The following is a 26,962-nucleotide window of genomic DNA, read 5'->3' as shown; positions in this document are numbered from 1 at the left end:
GAGTTTGAATTCATCCAATTGATGACATCTGAAATGCAGTTTTGAAAAAATCACCATAGAATCTTGTTGTTTGTGTCATCTGCATAATTGACCAACCTGATGTCATATCTTTATTAAAGAGATCAGTGGCCTCATATAGACATAGTAAGGTGGAATATTGTGGGTCTTGGCTCGAAAAGGTACACCGACGAGTGGCTAACCATTATTGAGGCATTTGACATCATTCTGCTTCCGGAGACTTGAGAAGCATCTGATATACATCATGATGGCTGTGTTTCTCGGTTATTGCACAACCTACCAGCACCGAAAGAGCTAAAGGTGGCCTGTCTATCTGGCTTACGTTGTCAATTAATTTTAAAGGCATGCTAGTAGATGTTAGCAGCAATGAGATCCAGGTGTTAAGTATAAAATGCTATAAGGAGTTTAATTTTTGAATAATTAATATTATAATGATCCCTTTTGTTTCCAATAACAGTAATTTTATGTGTCTGTTCCAAGTTGTGGACAACTTAAAGAATGTACATGGATCGCTGTTTAGTGCAATGAACATTATTATTTGTGGTGAGTTTATTGCTGCTGTAATTATATGTACCTCTGACTTAGATGATTTGAATGCAATTGTCTCATCTAAAAATATTTCTTGTTCCAATCATGAAAGCATTAAGCTGGGCAATTACTCAACCTGTTCTGCAGTCCATGTCCTTTCCAGGCTCTCGAGTCAAAGCTCATACTAATGGTGAAAACCTGCAGTTGGTTTGGAAAATATCTAATCCTTTAGTGTTTCTAAAACTCTATTCAAGCAAAATGCTAGCAGAATTTTGAAGTGTCTCTCTGAGCAGACAGACAGCGGGTCCATCCTCGTGTTATTTATCAACATTTGCTCCTCATGCTGACTTTTTTTATGAAACCAGTTCACTTATCTGTAGAACAGATGCCCAACTGGTTTAATGAAGCATTCTTGTCTGCTAATAGGAAATTAAGATAGGCCCTTGCTAGCAAACAGCAGATAAGCAAGAAGCGGTACAGATGCGTTAACTGGGGTAAAGAGCAAATCTTTTAAGAAACCCCAAAAAATTCTAGCATACAAGTAGCCTTATATTAAATAGATTAGTGCCCTCACCAGTACCAGACCCCCACGTATCTTCCGACTAATGGGTTTCTCACTTTTTGGGTATCTATCACCTCATGAGTACTGAATAAAATCATTTGTATCAACTCAGCTCTTCTGAGCTTAATATTGGTATCAAATCAAATCAAATCATTAACATTTATAAAGCGTGCTACTCACCCGTGCGGGTCTCAAGGCGCTAGGGGAAAGGGGGGGTTACTGCTGCTCAAAAAGCCAGGTTTTTAGGAGTCTCCAGAATGCGGAGTGGTCCTGGGTGGTCCTGAGGCTGGTGGGGAGGGATCTCCAGGTCTTGGCTGCCAGGAAGGAGAAGGACCTCCCACCCGCCGTGGAGCGGCCGATGCGAGGGACGGCAGCGAGTGCGAGGCCAGAGGAACGGAGGAGACGGGTGGGGGCGTAGAAGCTGAGGCGACGGTTGAGGTATTCCGGTCCCTTGTTGTGGAGGGCTTTGTGTGCGTGGGTGAGAAGTCGGAAGGTGATCCTTTTGCTGATTGGGAGCCAATGCAGGTGTCTCAGGTGTGCAGAGATGTGATTGTTGCGGGGTACGTTGAGGATGAGGCGGGCCGGGGCATTTTGAATACGTTGCAGGCGTTTTTGGAGCTTGGCGGTGGTCCCAGCATAGAGGGTGTTGCCGTAGTCCAGGCGGGGATCCAGCGGAAGATCTTGCGGAGCATGCGGAGGGTGAGGAAGCAGGCCGAGGACACGGCGTTGACTTGCTTGGTCATGGTGAGAAGAGGGTCCAAGATGGAGCCGAGGTTGCGGGCGTGGTCTGCGGGGATCGGTGCGGTGCAGAGGGCCGTGGGCCACCAGGAGTCGTCCCAGGCGGATGGGGTGTTGCCGAGGATGAGGACTTCCGTTTTGTCAGAGTTCAGTTTTAGGCGGCTGAGTCTCATCCAATCTGCGACGTCCTTCATGCCCTCTTGTAGGTTGGTCTTGGCGCTGGCGGGGTCCTTGGTGAGGAAGAGTATAAGTTGGGTGTCGTCGGCGTAGGAGGTGATGATGATGTCGTGCTTGCGTACGATGTTGGCGAGGGGGCTCATGTAGACATTGAAGAGTGTCGGGCTGAGCGATGTGCCTTGAGGTACGCCGCATATGATCTCGGTGGGGTCTGAGCGAAACGGTGGGAGGTAAACTCTTTGGGATCAGTTTGAGAGGAAGGAGGCGATCCAATCCAGGGCCTGCCCTTGGATCCCAGTGGAGCGGAGGCGGGTGATTAGGGTGCGGTGACAGACGGTGTCGAAGGCTGCTGAGAGGTCGAGGAGGATGAGGGCGACTGTTTCACCGTTGTCCATCAGGGTTCTGATGTCGTCTGTGACTGAGATGAGGGCGGTTTCAGTGCTGTGGTTGGTTCGGAATCTGGTTTGTGAAGGGTCGAGCAGGTTGTTGTCTTCCAGGAAGGTGGTCAGCTGTTTGTTGACGGTCTTCTCTATTACCTTGGCGGGGAAGGGGAGGAGCGAGATGGGGCGGAAGTTTTTCAGGTCGCTCGGGTCAGCCGTAGGTTTCTTTAGTAGGGCGTTGACTTTGGCGTGTTTCCAGCATTCGGGAAAGGTAGCAGAAGAAAATGAAGAGTTGATGACGGCCTGGAGGTACGGGGCGATGATGTCGTCGGCTTTATTGAAAATGAAGTGCGGGCAGGGGTCCGATTGGGCGCCGGAGTGGATAGAGTTCATGGTGGTTTTGGTTTCTTCAGTGTTGATGTGGGTCCAGTCGTTGAGGGTGATGGTCGGAGGTGTGGGTTCGGTGATGCTTGGTAGGGTCTGGTGTCCGAAGCTGTCGTGGAGGTCGCTGATCTTGCGATGGAAGAAGGTGGCGAGGGAGTTGCACAAATCTTGCGAGGGCGTGACGGCGTTGGCATTGGCGGTGGGGTTGGAGAACTCCTTGACGATGCTAAAAAGTTCTTTGCTGTTGTGGCTGTTTTAGTCCAGTCTGTCGGTAAAAAAGTTCCTTTTGGCAGCGCGGATCAGGTGGTGTTGTTCGCGGGTAGCGTTCTTGAGGTCGGTCATCTTGTCAGCGGTGTGGTCCTTGCGCCAGGCCTTCTCGAGGGCGCGACAAGTTTTCTTCGATTCTTTGAGGGTGTCAGAGAACCAGAGAGGTTTTTTGGTGTTGGTCTATCGATGCGTGCGTTTGAGGGGAGCAAGGTTGTCTGCGCAGTTGGAGATCCAGTTCGTGAGGCTGAGGGCTGCTTCGTTGGGGTCGGTGGTGAGGGTGGGTTGGTTGGCGGCGAGTGCGGAGAAGAGTTGCTCTTCGGGGATTTTGTTCCACTGTCGACGAGGGATGGGTTGAGTGCGGAGGTGGCGGGTCTAGCGTCGGAATGAGAAATGAACACATCTGTGGTCGGTCCAGTGTAGAGCGGAGGTGTAGCTGAAAAAGACGTGTTTGCTGGCGGAGAAGATAGGGTCAACCGTGTGTCCGGCGATGTGGGTGGCGGTGTTTACCAATTGCTTGAGGCCGAGGTTGGCCAGGTTGTCCAGCAGGGCGGTGGTGTTGGGGTCGTTGTTTTGTTCCAGATGGAAGTTGAGGTCGCCTAGGAGGATGTAGTCCGGCGAGGTGAGGGCATGCGGGGAGATGAAGTCGGCGATGGCGTCGCTGAAAGGGGCGCGCGGTCTGGGGGGACGGTAGACGAGGGATCCTCTAAGGGTGGTCCTGGGGTCAGTGCGAATCTGAAAATGCAGGTGTTCAGCGGCGAGAGGGGTGTCTTCGGTGGAGGTGGTGACGCTGATGGAGTCTTTGAAGATGATGGCGATACCTCCTCCTACTTGGTTGGTGCGGTCTTTTCTGGAGATCTTGTAGCCTTCGGGGATGGCAGTGGCAATGTCAGGGGCCGAGGAGGCGTTCATCCAGGTCTCCGTGATGAAGGCGACGTCCGGTGCTGTGGAGTCCATGAGGTCCCAGAGTTCAACGGCGTGCTTGTGGACAGAACGAGCGTTGACCAGGATGCACTTGAGGTGGTTGATGGCGCGTGGGCTGGTGGTCGTGGTAGTTGCGTGGTGGAAGATGCGTTTGCAGGAGTTGCAGGCGAAGGGTCCATGGGTGCGTTTGGGGTGAACCTGGAAGCAGGTGTTGGAGCGCCCTGGGTTGAGGGCATGGAGGGCGGTGGGATCGTAGCGGATCAGCGGGGCTTGGGAGAGCTGGGGATCAGGGGTCGTGGCGCTGGGCGCGGGCCAGGCGCGGACGGGCGCAGACGGGTTTGCCTCTGGCGCGCCTCTGGCGCGCCTGCGGCGCACCCGCTGCGCAGTCACGCAGCGGCCGCCATAAGAGGTAGGAGGGGGGAGAGGGGTCAGCTGGGGGCGAATGGGAGCTGGGGGACGGGGGCGTGCAGGAGGTTGCGGCAGGAAAGCGTGAGGGAGGGTGGACAGGTAGAGTGAGAGGAGCTGGGGGAGGGGGGTTTAAGGGTGGAGGGGGGAGAGTGTTAGTGTTAGGAGGTTCAGGAGATTAGGGAGAGAGATAGGAGTAGGGTTGAGAAGATAGGGGAGGGGGGGTTGTAGAGGTGGGTGAGGGTGAGAGGTAGGGTGAGAGGATAGGAAGATAGGTAACAGAGGGGTTGGCGGGGGAGGGGGGAGAGATAGAGAAATAGATAGATGGAGAAATAGGTGGAGAGATAGAAAGATAGGTAGATAGGAGGAGGTGGTGAGTGAGGGAGTTAGATAGTGAGATAGAGGGATAGATAGGAGATTGGTAGATAGGAGGAGTGAGGGAGGCAGATAGCGAATGGGGTAGATAGGGGTAATAGAGAGGGGAAGGCGAGTGAGGGAGAGAGATGAGACAGGAGCAGGAGGGCAGGCGCGGGAGGAACAGAGGACGGAGGACGAAGAAAACAGAAGAACAGAAGACAGAAGAACAGAAGAACAGAAGACAGAAGAACAGAAGAACAGAAGAGCAGAAGATGAAGAACAGAAGACAGAAGACAGAGGACGAAGAAGCAGAAGACAGAAGATCACAGAAGAAGATACAGAAGACAAAGAACAGAAGGCAGAAGACCAGAGAGGAAGATGAAGAAGAAGAGAGGCGACAGGAAAGGCTGAGAAGCACACAGATGAAGAGAGAAGACGGGGGAAAAGAAGAGTACAGAAGAAGATTACAGAAGAGGAGCGAGGAGGAAGAACAGAGAGGAAGAAAAGAAGCAGGAGCAGGAGAGAGGGTGAGTAGCGCGGGGCAGGGCGAGGGGCTGGGAGGTGGGGGGTACTTACTGCGAGGTGGGTCTCAGGAACCTGGAGGAGCTGGAGGAGCTGCAGCGGCAGGGGGAGCGACCTACCCTTGGGTCAAGGGTCGCTACCACTGTCGCGCAGCGGCCGCCATAAGAGGTAGGAGGGGGTGGAGGGGGTGGAGGGGTCAGCTGGGGGCGAATGGGAGCTGGGGGGTATAACAATTGGTTTGGAGAAGGTAATTGTTGGCCCCTTGGAATGCCCTTCTGGGAATGCCCCAAGTCCTAATGGTGTTACTATCAATTTGTTTACATGTAACATCGAGTTATAGGCCCCTGATCCATGCTGCTATCAATCGATCTCTCTAAACGATTGCTTGGCCAAAGTACTGGGGATAGTGATTTCAACAGAATTAGGACATGGGCCAATAATCATAGCATATTTAGAATGGGTTCAGAGAAAGGCTGGGTGCTATAGAGCAGTGCCTGGATCTGTGGCTCATAATTAGCAAGAATGCTAATACCAGGTGTTGCCCATTGTACCTGGCCTTTAAGTGTTTGTGATCGCGTCAGCATGGCTAAGCTCAGTCCTTTATTACTTGGCATTGGGGTTGTTCCTGCTCTCATTAAATTTTTGTCTGACTTTCAAAGGAACTTGTCTGCTAGAGTCAGATACAGCGCTAAGAGTGAGTGTACAAAATTATTTGGTTTAGACATAGGGATCCAGGAGGGTGTTTCCTAGCGCCTATTCTTTTTTATATTTGATATATTAACAATTTAAGTTTCTTTCTGGTTTTGAACATGGGCAGGACATTCCTTTGATCAATGCGACTGCAGTAATTGCTGAGGTATATGCTGATGATGTGGTGTTGTTGGCATACTCTCCCAGCAGTTTGAAGAATTCAGTTATGGGATTTTATGACTGACCGAGATATGGATATCAATGATACCATGTCACACATCACGGCATGCGGACCTAAGTGTCAGAACTTGAGCTCAATATCTCTCAATGCGAACAAGCTAACAAAGGTAACTAGCTTTCCCTATTTGTGGCTAGATGCTTCTGGTAACTGGCATTCTATTGTCACTGCCAGGTGACAAACAACCAATCCACTGGTGCATTTTTTTATTTGATTCCACTAACAGGGGTAAATCAATATTAGCTTTTCTGGATATTTATAAACCCCAATGCATTCAGTTGGCCACTTTTGGTGCTGGTGCCTGAGGGTATGTTAATGCTTTCCTTATCCAACAGGAAGATAACCGATTCACCAGCAGCCTCTTCGTTGCTCCAACTTCATTTGCCACGAAGGACTAGGAATGACTTACATCAAGGATCTTTTCAAATGTTCTCATCTGTTGCTCAGGATTTCTATCTGGAACAACCCCCAGACCACCTTCAATCAACATGTCATCAGGGATTGCCTCACATGGAACTTCGTGGCGTGAATCTCTTGGTTTTCTTATGTCAGACTTGTTTTTTCCCTGTTAGGCAGGCCCTCTCTCTTTACTGACCCAGCTCTCTGACACAATCTGACACATTTTGGCTAAAGCGTGCCTTCTTTGGGGCCAAGTGTCTCTAAAGAGACACATCCAAACTTGTTAGACCAACCAATGGGCAGTATATTATTTTACAAACCCCATCAAGCATTGAGACACATCTACTATATGTTTCTGGGCCCTGGGAAAGGGCCCTATTAGTTTAGAACTGGCTCTTTACATGGTCTTTTGGCCCATATTTATACTTTTTGACGCTAAACTGCGCTAACGCAGTTTAGCGTCAAAAAGTTTTGCGCCGTCTAACGCCATTCTGAAGCGCCATGCGGGCGCCGTATTTATGGAATGGCGTTAGACGGCGCAATCAGACCGGCGCTGCCTGGTTTGCGTGGGAAAAAACCACGTAGACCAGACAGCGCCGGCGTAGGGGGAAAATGGCGCATGGGCGTCTTAAAATGGGGCAAGTCAGGTTACGTCGAAAAAATCGTCTTAACCCGACTTGCGCCATTTTTTAACGACGCCCATCCCCCATCAACATGACTCCTATCATTGTAAAGATAGGAGTCATGCCCCCTTGCCCAATGGCCATGCCCAGGGGACTTCTGTCCCCTGGGCATGGTCATTGGGCATAGTGGCATGTAGGGGGGCACAAATCAGCCCCCCCTATGCCACAAAATATTATTAAAAAAACAAAAAAAAAAACTTACCTGAACTTACCTGAATGTCCCTGGGGTGGGTCCCTCCAGCCTTGGGTGTCCTCCTGGGGTGGGCAAGGGTGGCAGGGGGGGTCCCTGGGGGCATGGGAGGGCACCTGTGGGCTCATTTTGAGCCCACAGGCCCCTTAACGCCTGCCCTGAGCAGGCGTTAAAAAGTGGCGCAAATGCGCCGTTTTTTGCCACGCCAACTCCGGGCGTCTCTTTTGCCCGGGAGTATAAATACCACGTAAAGGCCTGGGAGTCATTTTTTAGACGGGAACGCCTCCCTTGCATATCATTAACGCAAGGAAGGGGTTCACGCTAAAAAATGACGCACATTCCGGGAACTTTGGCGCTATTCGCCTCTAACGCCATAGTATAAATATGGCGTTAGTTGGCGTTAGTTTTGCGTCGAAATTGCGTCAAAAAAAACGACGCAATTTCGGCGCAAACGGAGTATAAATATGGCCCTTTGTGTTTTCCACTGGAGCAATATGGCAATAACTGCATGCCCTTGTGATTGCGTTTCTTCTCAAACTTTGATTCATTTTGTATTTTATGGTTTTTTTGTATTTTATTTTATTTATGCGAAGCCCAATTTGTTTCCACTTTTAAAAGCCAAAAGTTTTAGAAATTTTATTTTGGCACTGTCAACTGTTAAGGATCAGGAAACCTGTTTCGTTGTTGGTTCTTTTTTAAAAAACATTGTTCTTTTTCATAACAGTATGTTTTTTTAACCCAGTTGCTGCTAAGCCTTTTCCCTTTCCTGTGCTAAGCCTTTTTTTTTTACTAATTGGGGTAGTTCACACTTAGGCCCCCATAACTTTCGTCCACATAATCTATCCAGATCAAATTTGTGCCCTTTTTTTCCAACATGCCGGCGATTCTTAAGTTACCCAGGATTTGTGGATTCCCCTGGAGGGGACTGAGAAATTAGCCAAAATACAGCTAAAATGTGTTTTGGGGGGAAAAATTGGAAAAAAGTGCCACAGAAAACATTTTTCTCTGTAAATGGCATCAATGAAGGGTTTTTGGTGCTAAAATCAAAATCTTCTTAGCTTTCAGGAACAGGCAGACTGGGATCAGAAAATCACATTTTTCAACACAGCTTTTCCATTTTACTGGGACATACCCCATGTTTCCTATTTTTTGTGCTTTCAAACATCTTTCAGTTAGTGGTAGAATGGGTGTAAAACCAATTGTGGATCCTAAAAAGCTATGCATTTCTGAAAAGTAGACATAATTATGAATTCAGCAAGGGGTCATTTGTGTAGATCCTTCAAGGGTTTCCTATATAAAGTAACAGTTGACCTAAAAAACATATTGAAATTGAGTTGAAAAAACAGCTATTTGTGTCTATTTGTTCAACTGTAACTTCTTCTAACTATGGCAGATTTTCAAAAGCAATATACCGTTGCAACCGCTGGACCCTTCTGGTTGCGCGTATACAGGGAGTGCAGAATTATTAGGCAAGTTGTATTTTTGAGGATTAATTTTATTATTGAACAACAACCATGTTCTCAATGAACCCAAAAAACTCATTAATATCAAAGCTGAATATTTTTGGAAGTAGTTTTTAGTTTGTTTTTAGTTTTAGCTATGTTAGGGGGATATCTGTGTGTGCAGGTGACTATTACTGTGCATAATTATTAGGAAACTTAACAAAAAAAAATATATACCCATTTCAATTATTTATTATTACCAGTGAAACCAATATAACATCTCAACATTCACAAATATACATTTCTGACATTCAAAAACAAAACAAAAACAAATCAGTGACCAATATAGCCACCTTTCTTTGCAAGGACACTCAAAAGCCTGCCATCCATGGATTCTGTCAGTGTTTTGATCTGTTCACCATCAACATTGCGTGCAGCAGCAACCACAGCCTCCCAGACACTGTTCAGAGAGGTGTACTGTTTTCCCTCCTTGTAAATCTCACATTTGATGATGGACCACAGGTTCTCAATGGGGTTCAGATCAGGTGAACAAGGAGGCCATGTCATTAGATTTCCTTTTTTTATACCCTTTCTTGCCAGCCACGCTGTGGAGTACTTGGACGCGTGTGATGGAGCATTGTCCTGCATGAAAATCATGTTTTTCTTGAAGGATGCAGACTTCTTCCTGTACCACTGCTTGAAGAAGGTGTCTTCCAGGAACTGGCAGTAGGACTGGGAGTTGAGCTTGACTCCATCCTCAACCCGAAAAGGCCCCACAAGCTCATCTTTGATGATACCAGCCCAAACCAGTACTCCACCTCCACCTTGCTGGCGTCTGAGTCGGACTGGAGCTCTCTGCCCTTTACCAATCCAGCCACGGGCCCATCCATCTGGCCCATCAAGACTCACTCTCATTTCATCAGTCCATAAAACCTTAGAAAAATCAGGCTTGAGATATTTCTTGGCCCAGTCTTGACGTTTCAGCTTGTGTGTCTTGTTCAGTGGTGGTCGTCTTTCAGCCTTTCTTACCTTGGCCATGTCTCTGAGTATTGCACACCTTGTGCTTTTGGGCACTCCAGTGATGTTGCAGCTCTGAAATATGGCCAAACTGGTGGCAAGTGGCATCGTGGCAGCTGCACGCTTGACTTTTCTCAGTTCATGGGCAGTTATTTTGCGCCTTGGTTTTTCCACACGCTTCTTGCGACCCTGTTGACTATTTTGAATGAAACGCTTGATTGTTCGATGATCACGCTTCAGAAGCTTTGCAATTTTAAGAGTGCTGCATCCCTCTGCAAGATATCTCACTATTTTTGACTTTTCTGAGCCTGTCAAGTCCTTCTTTTGACCCATTTTGCCAAAGGAAAGGAAGTTGCCTAATAATTATGCACACCTGATATAGGGTGTTGATGTCATTAGACCACACCCCTTCTCATCACAGAGATGCACATCACCTAATATGCTTAATTGGTAGTAGGCTTTCGAGCCTATACAGCTTGGAGTAAGACAACATGCATAAAGAGGATGATGTGGTCAAAATACTCATTTGCCTAATAATTCTGCACTCCCTGTATATAGGGCTTGTAGGTTCACTAAGAACCCTATGTTCCCAGAGCCAATAACTGAGCTGCACCAAGCAATGTTTTTTTCATTGTGTACTGGGCATACATCAATTTATTTGCTAAAATACCAAGAGTGAAAAATAGATGTCAAGGAGACCTATGTATTTCCAAAATGGGCACAAGACATGAAGTTTAGAAGCAGTGGTTAGTTGCACATCTCTGAATTTGGAGGCACCCATACTATCATGTGAATTGCAGGGCATTTCTCAAAGTGACTTCTTTCTTACACACTGTATTACATTTGAAGGAGACAATGCAGAGAAAAACGGTTGGTAACAACACTTGTTCTGCTTTTCTGTATTCCCCCAAGGATTCCCATAAAAGCAGTATCTTACTTGAATGAGTAGGCCTAGTGCCCGCAAATGAAATGCCCCAAAATGCAACGTGGAGACATCACATTTTACCACTGAAAACTGACTTGTTTTTTGCAAAGTGCCAACTGTGGATTTTGGGCTCTAGCTCAGCCAGCATCTATGGAAACCTAGCAAACCTGCACATTTTTGAAAAATAGACACCTAGGAGAATCCAGGATGGGGCAATGTGTGGGGCTCCCACTAGGTTCTGTCACCCATAATCCTTTGCAAACCTGAAATTTCATCTGAAAAAGAAATGTTCCTCATAGTTCTGAGATGCAAAGTCTTAGTATCTGGGGGAGCGACAAGCTTCCTTCCACGCAGTATGCCCTCAAGTCTCCCGATACAAATGGTACCTCACTTGTGTGGGTGGGCCTAGTGCCCGCAACAGCAAATCCCCAAAATGCAATGTGGACACATCACATTTTTCCACTGAAAACTGTTGTTTTCTGCAAAGTGTCTAGCTGTGGATTTTGGGCGCTAACTCAGCCAACACCTAAAGAAACCTAGCAAACATGTATATATTTGAAAGCTAAACAACTAGAGGAATCCAGGATGGGGCGTCTTGTGCAGATCCCACCAGGATCTGTCACACAGAATCCTTTGCAAACCTCAAAATTGATTAAACACATTTTCCCTGCATTTCTAAGATGCAAAGTTCTGGAATCTGAGAAAAGCCACAAACTTCCTTCTACCCAGCATTCCCCTAAGTGTCCTGATAAAAATTGTATCTCATTTGTGTGGGTAGGCCTGGTGCCCGGGCAGGAAACACCCCAAAACGCAATGTGGACACATCATATTTTCCCACTGAAAACTGACTTGTATTTTGCAAACTGCTTAGCTGTAGATTTTGGTCTCTAGCTCAGCACACACCTTTGGAAATCCATCAAACCTGTACATTTGTTTAAACTAGACACCTAGGGGAATCCAGGATGGGGTGATTTGTGGGGCTCTGACCTTTGCAAACCTCAAAAGTTATCTACAAAAGCACATTTTCCTCACATTTCTGTGATGTTTCAGCAACTGTGAGGAGCCACAAAATTCAATCTACCAAGCATTTCTCCACGTCTCCTGATAAGAATGGTACCTTTCTTGTATGGGTAGACCTAGTGCTCATGACAGGAAACGGCCCAAAGCACAACATGTATGCAGCTCATTTTTCCACCGAAAACTGACCATCTTTTTCCAATGTGGGTAGCTCTAGATTTTGGACCCTCGCTTAGCCGGAAGCTAGGGAACCCTAGCTAACTTGTACATTTTCGAAGACTAGACACCTAGGAGAATCCAAGAACGTGTGACTTGTGCGGATCCTATTAGGTTTTCTCACCCACAATGCCCTGTAAACCTCACACTTTTCCTGAAATCACCTATTTTGCTTATATTTCTGTGATGGAAAGTTCCTGAACCTGCAGGAATCCACAAAATTTCTACCACCCAGCATTACCCCATCTGTGCCAATAAAACTGCTGCCCCACCTGTGTGGTTGGGTCTAGTGCTGTAACAGGAACGGATCAAACCAAGGACAATGGGAGCGCTTATGTTGAGAAACCTGTTGACCTCAGTTGGATCCGTTTCTGTTGCATGTATTTTTTTTTTGTTTAATCCACGCTGAAATCATTTTTTCTTTGGGTAAATTCCCTTAGCCTATTGCACCTAAAAATGCCTCTTTTTGTGGTATTTCCTTGCTGTAACTACAAATCTTTTTCCAGAACAAAGCTTGAGTGTGTAATTATGCAGGGAAAATAACTTCAAATTGTTTTGAATATAGAAAGTAGCAACATTGTTGGCTTTCCATCCTGTGAACACGCCCCTCACTAGCAACCCAATTTTTCCACCTCATCACCGAATCCATCCATTAATTAACTCCAGTTGTAAGTTTTGTTTGCATCCATAAATATCCACAAATCTTGTTTCTGTGCACAAGGATCTATTGTGAAGAAAGTCTGATGCCCTCCGATCTTTTAGTGGCATCAAACAGTGGGGAAATTTACCTTATTGTAGTTCCATTTCGTCCCTCAGAGATTTTGTACAAACACGGTGAAAAAAAAGAGCTGTAAAACAAGTATTCGTATAAGAATGAAATGTATGAAAACTTATGGTTTCACATTGTTTACTCCATTATGTATATGAGTTAGAGATAACTGTAAACAAACATTTCTTAGATTGCTAAATTGATTTTTTTCAGTGCTTTAACAAAACAAAAAAGAACAAAAAACTCACAGCCGCCTCTGCAGTTCGCTTTTTTTCTCAAAGGGAAAAGCATGTTTCCCAGTGGAGAAACCTCTTCCCCCCTCAGCCAATCTGGGTTGTTCTAGTCTTCTTTTCTTCCTGGAAGCAATTTACTCCAGTCTTTAGCTGTAAATCTCTAACTATTGTGGGACAAGATTGCAGAGGATTTGTAGAAGTTTATATGCATGTGAGTATTCACATAGTTCCAAGACAAACCACATCTTGAAATGCAGCCATCCACGCTTGAGTGTAGTTTAATACTGTTGATTGTTCCACACTTGTGGCAGAAAAATCAGCGACACTAGTTTGATTTATATCTGCCAGGAATACCTCTGTGGTTTCAAGTCAGGCGTAAACTCTATAGATTCAGTTGTGAACGTATCTTTATAACCAAAGGTACTTTTAGAATTGAATAGAGTCCTATGAGCTTCACAACCCTTACTAACATCCTTTTGAACTCATTTCAAAGTAGCACGTTTAGACAATAGAACTTAGAGCGCAGTGACTATATTTTGTATATTACACCTCTTCTCTTCGGTGTCTCAAAAACCTGATTCTCAGGACTAGTCCTTGGCTTGCATAAGCAATCTTTACTTTCCCATTATTTAATATCAAACATGGTGTTAGTGATGGAACACACAACTGTTATTAATCAATGTAATTATACTACAACACATAAGATAAATAGAAACCGTCATCGTCTTTCAAACAATTTCTACCCCGGGATGAAGAAATGAAAATTAACATACTTATTACGCAAACAGCCATTATGATGTAAACCACATTTTTAAATGCAGTGCATGAGTAGTCTTTGTAATCAATGCAAAACATTTTAAAAACATGGCCCTCCCATTTACTGGAAGGAAATGGATTTTCTTAAAGACATGTTTGATGTGGTCATATTTTAAATGGTATAAGCACATTCTGCAAGATCGCGTTCTGTAGCTTTTGCAACATTTCAGTAGGTTTCTAGGGGTAGATGAGTGTACAGAAGCTTCCCTTCATCCAGTGGCTCACGTGCTCAAGTCAAAGCATTAACTTGGCTGTGCTTGTGGTCTTTTTTCCAATTGGAATTGGATTTAGGTATCAATTACATACATTTGAACTTTAACTTGAAGCTGCTGAAGAAGCTGTACTAAGGCAAATGTATAGATGCCTGGACTGTTGCACTAGTCTGATCCAGATTTGTTTGGTTGTGTTTGATGAGAAATGATTGGATCCACAGCAGAGCAGATTCCAGGGACATGCACCATTTCAGCAATACTGTGGTGTACGACAGTAGTCCTGTCAAGTACAACAGCTGTTTTCTTGGCTTCACCAAAGTAGGGTGGATTGATTGATTTCTCACTACTGGCATAAACTCTAACTGAAAGTCATGAAGAAAATGATTTAGTTTTTTCTGCTCTTAAAACTGTCTATCTTCCTTTCTGTTATTCTACTTGGGTATGAAAGGTTTTAGGTAGATCAGTAGGTTTCCAAGGTGCTTGGGTCACCAGATTTTTTCAAGACTGGGGTCTGAAGGGAGGAATTAATTATGTTTATAAATTCAGCAGTGGGAGACAGAAGGAATTGGTCAACCGCTTCGCAGCCAAGGACGTAATGGTTACGTCCTTGGCTGAGGCACTGAGGTGCCAAGGAGGTAACCATTATGTCATTGGACCGGCCCAAGGGGGGAGCTCTAGCACTCCCCCCATGAGCCTCGCCTCGGTGCCCACAGGGCAGGGATGGAAGGGGAATCGCTTCCTCTTCCACCATCACCACCCATAATCCCCCTTTGGCGTCTGATGACATCAGCATGCGATCGGCGCTGACCTCATCAGAGGTCTACCCCTAGGCGCTGGAAGCTCAGCTTCCAGTGCAGATTGGAGGAGAAATGCAAAAGTATTCCTCCTCCAATCACATGGAGGGGGTGAGAGAAGCATCAAAGGAAAGGAGGTCTCTCTCTGCATTTCTGCTGCCCGATCATGATGCGATCAGGCAGCAGAAATGCCACTAGACACCAGGGAATTTTTTTTTTTGTTGTTTTATTCCATTAAGGGAGCAGCCCCTTGGGCAAGGGCCGCTCCCAGGGGAGCAAAATATTTTTAGGTGTTTCTTGCCCCTCTTGGGGGCAAATCGGTCTATTATAATTAGGCCGATCTGCCCCTGGGGGAGGGCAGAAACCCTTAGACACCAGGGATCTTTCTTTTTATTTTGTGTTTTACTCGTGGGGAGCGACCCCCTTAGGCAAGGGTCGCTTCCCTGAGGGGGGGGGGTTGTTTTTAGGTCATTTCTGCCCCCTTGGGGGCAGATTGGCCTATTTTTATTAGACCACTCTGCCCCCAAGGAGGGCAGAAACCACTAGACACCAGGGATTTTGTTTTTGTGGTCAGTTTCATGTGAAGGGAGCGACCCCTTAAGCAAGGGTCGCTCCTCTGGAGGAGCAAATTTGTTTTAGGCCATTTCTGCCCCCCTTGGGGTCAGTCTGCCTATTGCAATTAGGCCGATCTTCCACCGGGGAGGCAGAAACCTCTAGGCATCAGGGATGATTTTTTTTTTTATTCTTTTTTTTTTTTTAGATGTGGGGAGTGACCCCTTAGTCAAGGGTCGCTCCCCTGGGAGGTGGGGGGGGGGATATTTTTAGGCCATATCTGCCTCCCTTGGGGGCACATTGGCCTATTTTTATTAGGCCAATCTGCTCCCATGGGGGGCAGAAACCACTAGAAACCAGGGATTTTTATTTTTTTGCGTCAATTTCATGCAAGGGGAGGGACCCCTTAGCCAAGGGTCGCTGCCCTGGGGGGGGGCAAATTTATTTTAGGCCATTTCAGCCTATTTCCATTATGCCGATCTGCACCCGGCGGGGGAGAAACCACTTAGGCACCAGGGATTTGTGTGTGTGTGTTTTGTTTGGAGGGGCAGCCCCTTGGGCAAGGGTCACTCCCCATGGGGGCACATTACTGTTTTCCATGTCTGCCCCCCTTGGGGGGAGATTGGCCTATTTGTGGAAGGCTCATCCGTCCCAAAGGGAGGCAGGAAGCCCACCAGAGACCAGGAAGATTTTTTTTTCAAAAAGAGAGGGTGGGGGTATGGCCGTACTCCCACCCCAACTAAATGGGGCCACAGTTGTTCTGCCCACCGGTGGGCAGATGGGGTAATTACCCCTGATCCACTCCCCAGGGGGCAGAAAGCCTACTAGATGCCAGGTAATTTAAAAAACAAAATAGTGGGCTGATGGCTACCAACCAGTATGGGCCTGGTTATGCCCCCACCCAACTGAAAGGGGTAACAGTCTTTCAGCTCTCCCCCGCACACATTAAACATCTTATCCCACAGCAAGCAAGAGGACATTTGATTATTCTGGGTTTTAGTTTCATATTTGGGCCATGAGAGCTTGTCTAACTCTCAAAATTATACAAACATCTGAAAATTAATTGTAATGGAATGGCTGGAGTTTTTCAATATTTGATTTAATTTTTAAAATACAAAATAATATGCTAGACGTTAACATACCAATTTGGCTTTTTTGCTCCTAACGCTTTTTCTCTTTTTGTCGGTGCATGCCAGCACTTCATTTGAGGCTACCAACTAGATACTAGATTATGTTTGCTATACTTGTGCTGCTCTCATGATTCAAGCTGGGGAAGTTTAGCCTCCGATTTTTAAGTCCTTCACATTTACTGATTGCTTAAAATTGTCATTTTTATATTTTGTTTTTATTTATGTACATATTTTAATAATCTACTGAAATTATTTAATGTTCTAAACAGTCAGGGGACCCTCTGAGTAGGCATTGTGGATCAATACAGCATGGGGCAATGGATCAGCCAGAATGCACAGAGCTTTAATGACGTGTTAGCACTGTACCAGATTTATATATCACACATATTAAATCTATATCAGCAATACATTGATAATTCTATTATCATAGAAAAGGTTAAAAACACTTAGGGCCTGATTACGAGGCCAATTAGGCGGTACAACCACCACATTACAACCCTGGCAGTTGGGCCGCTGGCATCTGAGATGAAGTTTGGTGGTTGCATACAGTGAACATGCATGCTACAGCATTGCCGCCGGCTCGATTATGAGCCAGAGACAAAGCTATAGCCTGTTTCCTGCTAAGTCAGCAAGTGGAATCTCAGGTTTCCACCTGCTGACCTAGCAGGAATCTCTTAAAAACACCGGCGGGGAGGTGGCCACATAGGAGGGGGCCACCATGTTCGGAGTTTGACAGATGGCCAAACTCATAATAGGTCCCTTAGTTTGGCATAAATTTAAAAACATAAAACAATAACACCTCAATATGGAGCAAAAAAGACAGAACAATGGATAATTCAAAACAAATTTCTAAAACAATTCAAATGAAGAGGGAGAGACACATAAGACAACACGTGTCTTTTCCAATGATACTAATCTGTTATGATCAAAGTACAGGATACATGATGTTTCTAAGTAATAATCATCTAACATATCACAATGTTGGACAGATTTAGTACACAGAATATGTTGATGCGGTCCAGTGGAATATGTTGATAGTTACCACCTGCTTCAGGACTAAACATAAAATACAGTCTCCCACAAATGTTCAGGATAGAAATCATTAAAAAAAAAACCCTATGTTAGTTTTGACTTGGGTAGGATTGATTCAAATGCCCAGGTTTGGTTCAAATCTAAGGCGACATAATCTTCCTTAGTACTTACAATTATTAAATCCAATTTCTCTTGATAGAGGTACACCACGTTTTTTTAGATTCCCTCTTTAATAATGAGCTGACGTGTACTTATTGCCTTCCTTTAAAATTTCCAACAGATGCCAATGTGCTGACTGTGTAGATCTAGCAAGATAGGATAGATGATGTAATGCTGTTTTAGATTTGATATGTAATTAATAAATCTGGTACAGTGCTGGCATAATCGTCATTAAAGCTCTGTGCATTCTGACACTTATGTGGTACTAGTTTTGTTTGCAGGTGTTGAGGAAGGCTGCAAGTCTGCTGTATGCTTGAGTGAATGTTCTGAAGAATGCATGAGTGTGGATTATTGACCTCCAAAGGAGAGATTTCATTTGACTGTTTAAAACTGTGCTCTCTTCCCTTGGTTTTGGGCCCCCCCGCTCTCATTCATTGAGTAATGGATCAGCCTACTTCAGCCACCGCTAGCTTCATTGTGAGTGATGGCATTTTGCACTTTCACAAAGAGCACATCCAGACACAGAGCAATTCCCCTCGATGCCAATATTTATTTTTGCTGAGTTATTATTTCAGTGTTGCCTTTTCTTTCTATGGTTAGAGGCTGATGTGGTAGCAGGATCTTTCTACCAGCTCTTCATTTGGTTTTGTTGGATTTATCAGTTACTGTCTGTTGCTAATACTGTTGTAAGTTATTTTTGGAGTGACCTTTTTTATTAGACCTTTTTTTCCACAGCATACTAGATTGTGTCCATTTGAAACTGTTCTTTAGTGAATCGTCATCTTTTAAGTGCATAAGCAATGACTTATCTATCTATCTATCTATCTATCTATCTATCTATCTATCTATCTATCTATCTATCTATCTATCTATCTATCTATCTATCTATCTAGCTATCTATCTTTTCAAACCTTGGCTGGAAAGACAAGGCAAAGGAATATGATGTGAAATTGTATTGAATGCAGCTGAAAGGCCTTTGGAGCTTCAACACAGCAATTCCATCCTATGATGATCCAAAGATCATCCAAAATGTACACCAAGATGGATTCAATACGGTGAAAAGGATGAAAACAGGACTGTTAGGCATCAATTAAGCAATTAGGTTTCATAAAAGAAGGTATCTGACATTTAGGAGCATATTTTCTAATATTTCACACAACACAAGACAGTAAGCAAAGCTGCTGCGTTGAGTTGCATGAAAGGGAGACAGCAGAAATGTGCCATATCTACTAAGATATGGAGCATTTCTACTGTCCCCTAGTGCACTGTGTGCTCCCTAGAACCAATGCAGGCATCCTTGCACCACAGTTCAAAGGTGTCTGTGTTACAGGTAGGATTGTTTTCATGCAGGAATACAGCACTATGTAACAAGGAAAAATAAGGAGATTTTTCCTCACTATGCTTCCTTCATGAGTGCATAGCTTTTTGGCGCAATCTCAGATTTAATCACATTAGTAAATCTGGGATTGCCTCATGCTTCACAATTCAGGGGTGCATGCATGTGAAATCCCATGCTCCACCCATGGAACCCCCCTGCAACACAAAGTAACTCAAGGCATTGCTATGTGCTGCCTTTCTTTACTTTGTATTTACTAAACCACACAGTGTCACCCAAAGTGGTTGCGTGGTTTAGTAAATTCCAAAAAGGATTTTGTGTCTGGGCTGCATCATAAGAGTGATGCGACCCAATGTAAAACTTTAGTAAATCTGGGCCATTTTTTCTTTCATTATTTCTTTCTCCAAAATTTTGTTTGACAACAGAAAAAGAGAAATGGGATAAACATTACTTAATATGACAGGGCCAGCAGAAGGTTTTTCAAGAAACGATTCTCTAAAGAATGCTTCCAGGTCAGAAGAATAAAAGAGCAAGAAATAGAGGTTACTTAAATCCTGTAAGATGGGACAAATAATATTAGAAAAGGAATGAAAAATGTGGTCTGGGCAGAGGACCAACTGAGAACCAGAATTTATGACAGAGAGGAGTTGAGAAGTCATATCCAAGGAAAGTAAAGTGAATGTTGAAAGAGAAGGACCTGTTTGAGGCAGACTAGGAGAGAGGTCAGAATTAGACTGGAGACTGTGACATACATAATTAACTTTGTCATGAAAAACATGACCCAAATCATTGCACATAGCCTCAGAAGTGGAACCAGGGAACAGATATAACGTACTGTTATAAACCTTCATGCTACTGTATTAAAAATACATTAATTACAAGACATCTAATATGTACATCATTGTCCAGCACAGCGACCTTGGAGCTCTGATATACAGAGGCTGATGGAGATAATGAAATGTTTTTAGGAGAAAAACATCCGAGATTCCTGAGTTGCAGAATTTTAAGAGAAGTCTGGAGAAGGAGTCACGGGGACTGACACTCAAGCACAAGGACAAAGTAAAAAATTTGAATCAAAGTAGCTAGTTTGTACTTCCAAAAAATCCTACTAGCTGCCTAGCCTCATTAATCTTCTAAAAGAACCGCATGAGAGATCCAGGCTTAACAAATGCAATACACCAACAGTATGTTTTGGGATATATGAGAGTGCTGGATCAGGCAAAAAAAACTTTAATTTCTCAATGTTGGCAGTTTGAATTGTACACATGTTTAGTACTCATAATACATGCCTTTATTTTAGTATGTTACATTCTATTTTATAGGTGATTCCTACCGTACAACAAGGATTTGGTTCAAAGTGCAATGATTGAATATGTGAAATAGCTTAAACAAGCATTGGTAACACCAATAGTCTGGCTTTAAAAGAATGTTGTATGTTCATATGAAAGTATTACAAGTAGATAGATTGGAAATGGATATGCATTTGTGTAGAAGCAAAACAAGTATAGAATAATATTGGTTTAGGTTAAAAGGTCAGGTGAAAGTTACACTGTCGGGCCACACCTAAAAATACATGTAGGTTAACCATTGCCCACCTCCAATCTGTGCTGCTGGTAGAGAAAAACACCTTCATTATCTGGATATCTAAGACAATTTGATAAATTCTGTAGCTTTGTTTACCCTCGGAAAGCTGGATAAATAAACAAAATGATCACAGCTCTGTGGACAGTAAGAACATTATTTGTGGAACCACACAAATTCTGCCCAATCAAAGAATGTACTCCTGGCTCCTGACGTGGGTGTAGCAAAAGCCCCTCTACCGGCATTCTCACATAATTGTCTGGTGTCAGCTGCAGCGTCGAGCCAGACCATAAAAAGGATTTGCCATGTCAATAAAACACCATGAATCTCTGTAACCAGCAAATCAAATCATGTGTTCCACATTTATTAGAAACATCATTCAACTCGAAACATATATCGAAACACTACAAAAGATTACAACTTTCATTGGAAACACTGTTTCATGAAAAAAGGGACTAGATCACAATTAATAAATGTGGAACAAAGAAATGCCCAATGTCATTACAAATATGCTAAGGGCATTTTGGATTTAAAGAGATCACTTACCCAACAAAAAGAATGTGTTTGAGTCCTTCCTTTCCCTCTAGACTACGGATGTAGTATCTGAGGCTTGTTTTATAGAATCAGGAGTCTGTTGGGGGATGCAAAGAAAGAAATGCTAACTTAGTCCAAGTGCTTTATCAAAAGGACATTGTTTAGAAATGATAACCATACATGTGGCAGCCTCAACGCACCCTTGAAGACCAATATCCTTTTGTGCATTAGTTAGCAAAATTTGTGAAATACTGATATTGAAAAAGATCTGATCAAACTTTATTATTGGTATTCACATTTACATACTACAATTCCACCACTCGTACTATCACATGGTCCTTTTGCTACCATGTCCAAATTGCTTGCAGGTCAGAGAATGCCTGTGCGGCTGATAGAGTTATTACAAGCAGCTAACTGCTTTGTGCTTTCAACACCAAACATAGAGGCATTGCATAGCTGGAATTCATTTCACTGCAATCACTGGTGAGCATTTTATCATTTGTCATCAAACATGATTGGCCCCTGATGGGATGGGCCTCAGTGAACTGTCACTACAATTCATGTAATGGCTAATGCTGGACTAGTACAAGTACTGTTACACTAATTATGTGGCTTATATTTAAACCTTGTTGGAGGGAGGCATTGCGTCTATCATGGTCCAGCTTCCCACCACCTCACTGCCAACCCCAAGGCAGTTGTTTAGTTCCACACATGTGGCAAAATACCCACCCCCCATCCATTTCAGCCATCAGCAGAATCCTGTCAATTTCGGCACAATTAGGATTGGTGGTGACATTTGGCATCCAGTTGTGGCATGGCCTAGCAGACCACCAGGAGGTTGTGTTAAGATGATGGTGAGGCCTGTTAAAAATTGGGTCTCTAGTTGGCAGAGGTATGCACCCTGTCAAAGTAGGGACCACAGTCCTAGTCAGGTTAAGTAACAACAAAATACAAAATTATCTTGTGGTCACCCTCCAGTAGCTTGGCACAGAGCAGGCAGGTGTAACGTAGAAGGCATTGTGTTAAATATTTGGGCAAGAACTCATACAGTAACAAAGTGAAACCATCACAAAAAGTACTCTACACTAGTTTAGAAAAATCGATCATATTTATCTGAATAAAATAAGACCAAAGCAACAAAAATCCAATAAGCCCAAGTGAAGATATCAATTGTTAAAGATGTAGATGTGTCTCAATCCTTAAGAATCATTGGTTGTATCCTTTTCAACACACAGTACCTGGGATGCATCAAAAATAATGATACAGAGGGTAGCAGAGAAGGAGATGCATCAAAAAGTAAAGTGATGCTTCAGTTTTTCCGGCCCAGGAAGGTGATGCGTTGTTTCTTCCCACGCGGCAAGGTGATGTTTTGATTTCCAAGAGCAACCTTGGTTGCTCACTGCGAAACAGGGATATTTTGATGCCCAGGAATGATGCATGGAAAATCCAAAGTGCATTGTGAAGAGGGAAAAGACGCTGCTTCGAGTCGGCAGGCGATGCAGTGATTTTTCTGCCACAAGACAGGCGCTGCGTTGATAGTGCAGGCGCTGCATTTAATTTTGCAGGCATTGCATTGGCTTTTCTTGCACTGTGATTTTCTCCTTCAGTTGAAGTTTTTGATTGTCCTTAGGCTTCAGAAGAGGGGGCAAGTCTAGTCCAAGCTCTTGGAGAGCCCTTGTGGGGGGAAGGCAGAGTCCCTCCAGCAGAGCCAGGGGGCAGCAGGCAGCAGGGAAACAAGCAGGAGAGTAGTCCTTCCAGAAAAACAGTCCAGACAGAGTCCAGTTGAGAGTCCAGAAGGATCCAATTTTAAGGGGGTCACGGACCCAGTATATATACCCAAATGCACCTTTGAAGTGTAGGAAAACTTCAAATAGTGGTTCTGAAGTGCACCAGTTCCCCTTTCAGCCCAGTCCTGTCTGCCAGGAGATCTGTGGGGGGTTATCAGTTCTTTTGTGTGATTTCAGTCCACTAGCCTTTGAAATGTGATGGAGAGCCCCTCCATCCTTCCTGCCCAGGAAGACGCATCAGTATGCAGATGAATGCGGAAGCAGGATGTCTCACTACCATTCTAACCATACCAAACATGACAATGCCACTCCTCTTAGATCAGAAATTACCACTTAAAGGCAGATAAGGGAAATCCCAGTGCTGGCCTGTGAGAGGAACGGGCTTCACAGTAGTGAAAACCTGATGTGTTTTGCCCGACACGCAGGCTTGATCAAGCCTGCTTGTCGGGCAAAACGTGTCATGTTTGGTATACAATAAGTCTGTTCCTGCACTGCAATCTTGAGTGAGCGTTTTATTTGATTGTCTGTGGATTATACATTTCAGTCAGCTTGCTCCGCTGGCGTGAACGTTCCACCACTCGTTGGGTCAACTCTGGAAGGGGCATTTTGGGTATATATATATATATATATATACACACACACACAAACACAAACCCACACACATGCATTAGCACAGCAAAAACGAGACTATCTATAGATAGTTTGCCTTTTGGCTACACTTGTATCAGAGAATTAGTGAACACAGATAGATGATATGTAGTAAAACTGTATATACTGCACACTATACGTGTGGAGTCAAATATTGCACTGCCTTAAAACACTGTTGGATTTCGTTTCATACATAGAACGTACACATAATTTATTTCACACAATCTTTGAGCGTGGTCCATCAACCTTTTATCCAAACTGTTCTTTTTTTTTTACAAAGTCCTCATTAGTCATAGCCATCTGTCATAGTCCACAAAACAAAATAATAATTAAAAGGCCTTCAACAAAAACAGCAACCCAGCACTGAAGCGTAATGGGCCGTGTTTGCTCAATTTATGAAAGTGGAACTGCAGACTGATGTTTGCTCTATAGCTGGGACGCAATTGAGTTTCCATATGCAGTAAATGCTTGAATGCTTTATTTTCTTTATGTTTTATGTAAGATGTTAATGGAGTATATCTGAAGCCTAGCTAATTTACTATTGTATCTGGCATTTTCCCGTCCGGATGATGCATTGTGAGTGTAACTATGTACAGAGAAATTCTCTGAAGGAACGTACCCCGGTTAAGCTCCTTTTTGAAGCAAACTGCGAATGCCCTCTAACAGGGCACGACAACGTTCCATAAATCATTGTATATGAAAAATTAACATGACATAAATTATTTATAAATATTAATGTGTATGTTAATATAACCAAAGCTGCAACAAACAATCACAGCCTTGCAAGGTTCCTGTTGCAGGCGCCTATTATAATGGTATCCATTATCTCCGGAGAAATGCACAATTAGAAAATAATATACCTGATTTTATTATCTAATCTTTGTCGATCATTTAAACACACCAATACTCCATGGCGTCATGGACATTGTATAAAGTCTGGGCTGGTCATGTCACAGCCTAATACATTATGGGTTTTGAAGTCTTAACTTGCTTCTTTGTAACGGATTAGACTAGAACATTTATGGCACACTATACCAATGATTTGAAGGTTCAAACCCAGGGCATAAAATAGTACCTTGCGATGGCACAGAGTGAAGTGTCCCCTAAATGAGTCTCTTTTCTTCCCATTATCCCTTTGTGTCCAGTAGCGTTCACTCCCCTTCTTTGGCTTGATGGCATAGAGTTTATCTCATTGATACGGAACTATGCAGTACGCCTATGCTGTGTGATTCAGAGTCTGTACTTTTTTACATTTCACGCAGAGATGTTTGTTCACAGTCCTTGCATCTTTCTCTTTTATATGTGCCCAGATTTCCACTAACCAAGTTGCCAGTCATGGCACTGCTTGTATTTATTTACTGTGCCTTTCACTAGGCACAGCATCATTTTGTGCCCCTCCTTGTCGAAGCTACACCTGTTAAATGGGTTCTCGAGTGGTGCCCCAGCAGAGGTCTGTGCGTACCCTATGCAAATTGTAGAAAACACCTGTAATATATTCATAGAAAATTTTGAACACTCTATATATAGAATGAATTATCCTAGTATCTAATTTACACATGTGGTAGGATACTTTGTGTAAACAAGATCCCCGTTCTCTCCGTGTCTGACATTCAATAGCTGCATGGATGATTGTCTGACAGACGTCCGTAGGGTTCCTCCACGAATTTTGAAATATCTGGGAGTGGCTTTGGTTGAGTGACTTAGATTTGGGTATGAGGAATGAAGAAGTGTAAATATGAATACAAGGAGAAGACATACCATTTGACCCAGAAACAATATTTATGGTGAAATGTGAATGTTATGTGGCAAGTTATGTGCAAACAACGTAATGTAATAATTGTGTGATAAATGCTTCAGGCACAATATCTCATATTTTCACTGTCCTTCACCATAGCCCAATGGTTTATTACCAATATATTCAAGAAAGGTAAACAAAACCTAAACATTGCAAGAAAGGGGGCAGGAAACTCTGGGTAGTTCCCAAGTTTAGGTGAACAGCTTCTCCTGTATGGAGAACCTTACAATACTTCCAACACTTTGAATTTCCTCACCTCAAATGTCCTTTTCTCCAGCATAGTTTTCAGCAAAGGATTAGTAAGTACCATACACATCGAGCTGAAAAATCACAAAAAACCTTTACCACTCCAGGCACAGAATCACAGCTTTGGATTGGTAAAATACCATCCAAGCCAACATGGAATAAATAAAAGCACCCCCTAATGCATGTGTTTAGTTACATTTATAGCTCTTAATAGAGGCAAAAAAATGTTCAAACATGAGGGAGCACCCAGTAAAAGTCAAAACAATACTCTTTTAGGCTTAGAATGCTGCAAAAAGTATTTTTCAGCCCAGCATTGCTGGCACTTGCTAATATTATCAAGGGCTGCTCCCTTGCAATGGCGAGAGAACATCGCTCCCCTGGCTAAGCCAGGAACTGTTGGATAAAAGAATATTTCCTTATTGTTTTATCTTTCAGCTACTGGCTCAGCCAGCAGCATGTGAAGGGGGGGCAGGCTGGGCCATGAAATGTGGGTGGGGGGGGAGTGTATCTAAGTGCGCTTGTCTGTTTGGCCGTCTGTCTCACGCCCGCCAAACACACATGCGCACTTAGGTTACTCCAGCCTAGCTGTGTTGAACAGCCAGGATACAGAAACTGCGCAGACCCCATAGTTGTGTCTGAGTAGCAGTCCAAGACGTTCAGACCAATTTTGATGCTGCTTTCATGCTAGGTTTAGCATGAAAACAGTGGCAGGATTTCTGGGGAGCCTGTGCTGGTGTCCCAGTAAATGCTGGAACACCAGAAGAGGATCAAGGCAGCAGGTAGTGGCGGCAGCGCCGGGAAGAGGTACGTTTTTTTAAAAATATTTTTTATTTTGAATAATATTTTTTCTTTTTTCTTCCCCCCATCCACTCCCCTTGAGATTTGGGGTGGCGGATGTATATTATGCTTAAAAATGTTGCTAAAAAAATGGCAAAATACTTTGACGCTCTCTAGCTCTGCATGGATGGCACTGTACTAATGTTGATGGTTGAGAAAAGTTACAGCGTCCCACACCAAGGATGCGTCATGCAGCTGAGGTGATATGAGACCTGTGACTGTGATGTGTCAAGCAGTGCCAGTTCCAGGGAGCAGTGAAATTACAGTGCGAGGGCCTGCGTCATCATCGAGGAGGCTGTTGATGAGGCGACTCATGATGTGAAATCCTGTGTCAAGGAAGCATCGTACACCAGCTGATTTTAAAGAATCTACAGGGTGTGTGATGCAGAGTCGCTCATCATCATTGCAGCTGCTGTCGAGAGCCT

Source organism: Pleurodeles waltl, chromosome 1_2, assembly GCF_031143425.1.
Source record: "Pleurodeles waltl isolate 20211129_DDA chromosome 1_2, aPleWal1.hap1.20221129, whole genome shotgun sequence".
Lineage (NCBI taxonomy): Eukaryota > Metazoa > Chordata > Amphibia > Caudata > Salamandridae > Pleurodeles > Pleurodeles waltl.
The sequence above is the reverse complement of the archived record's forward strand: the minus strand, read 5'-3'. Positions refer to the sequence as shown.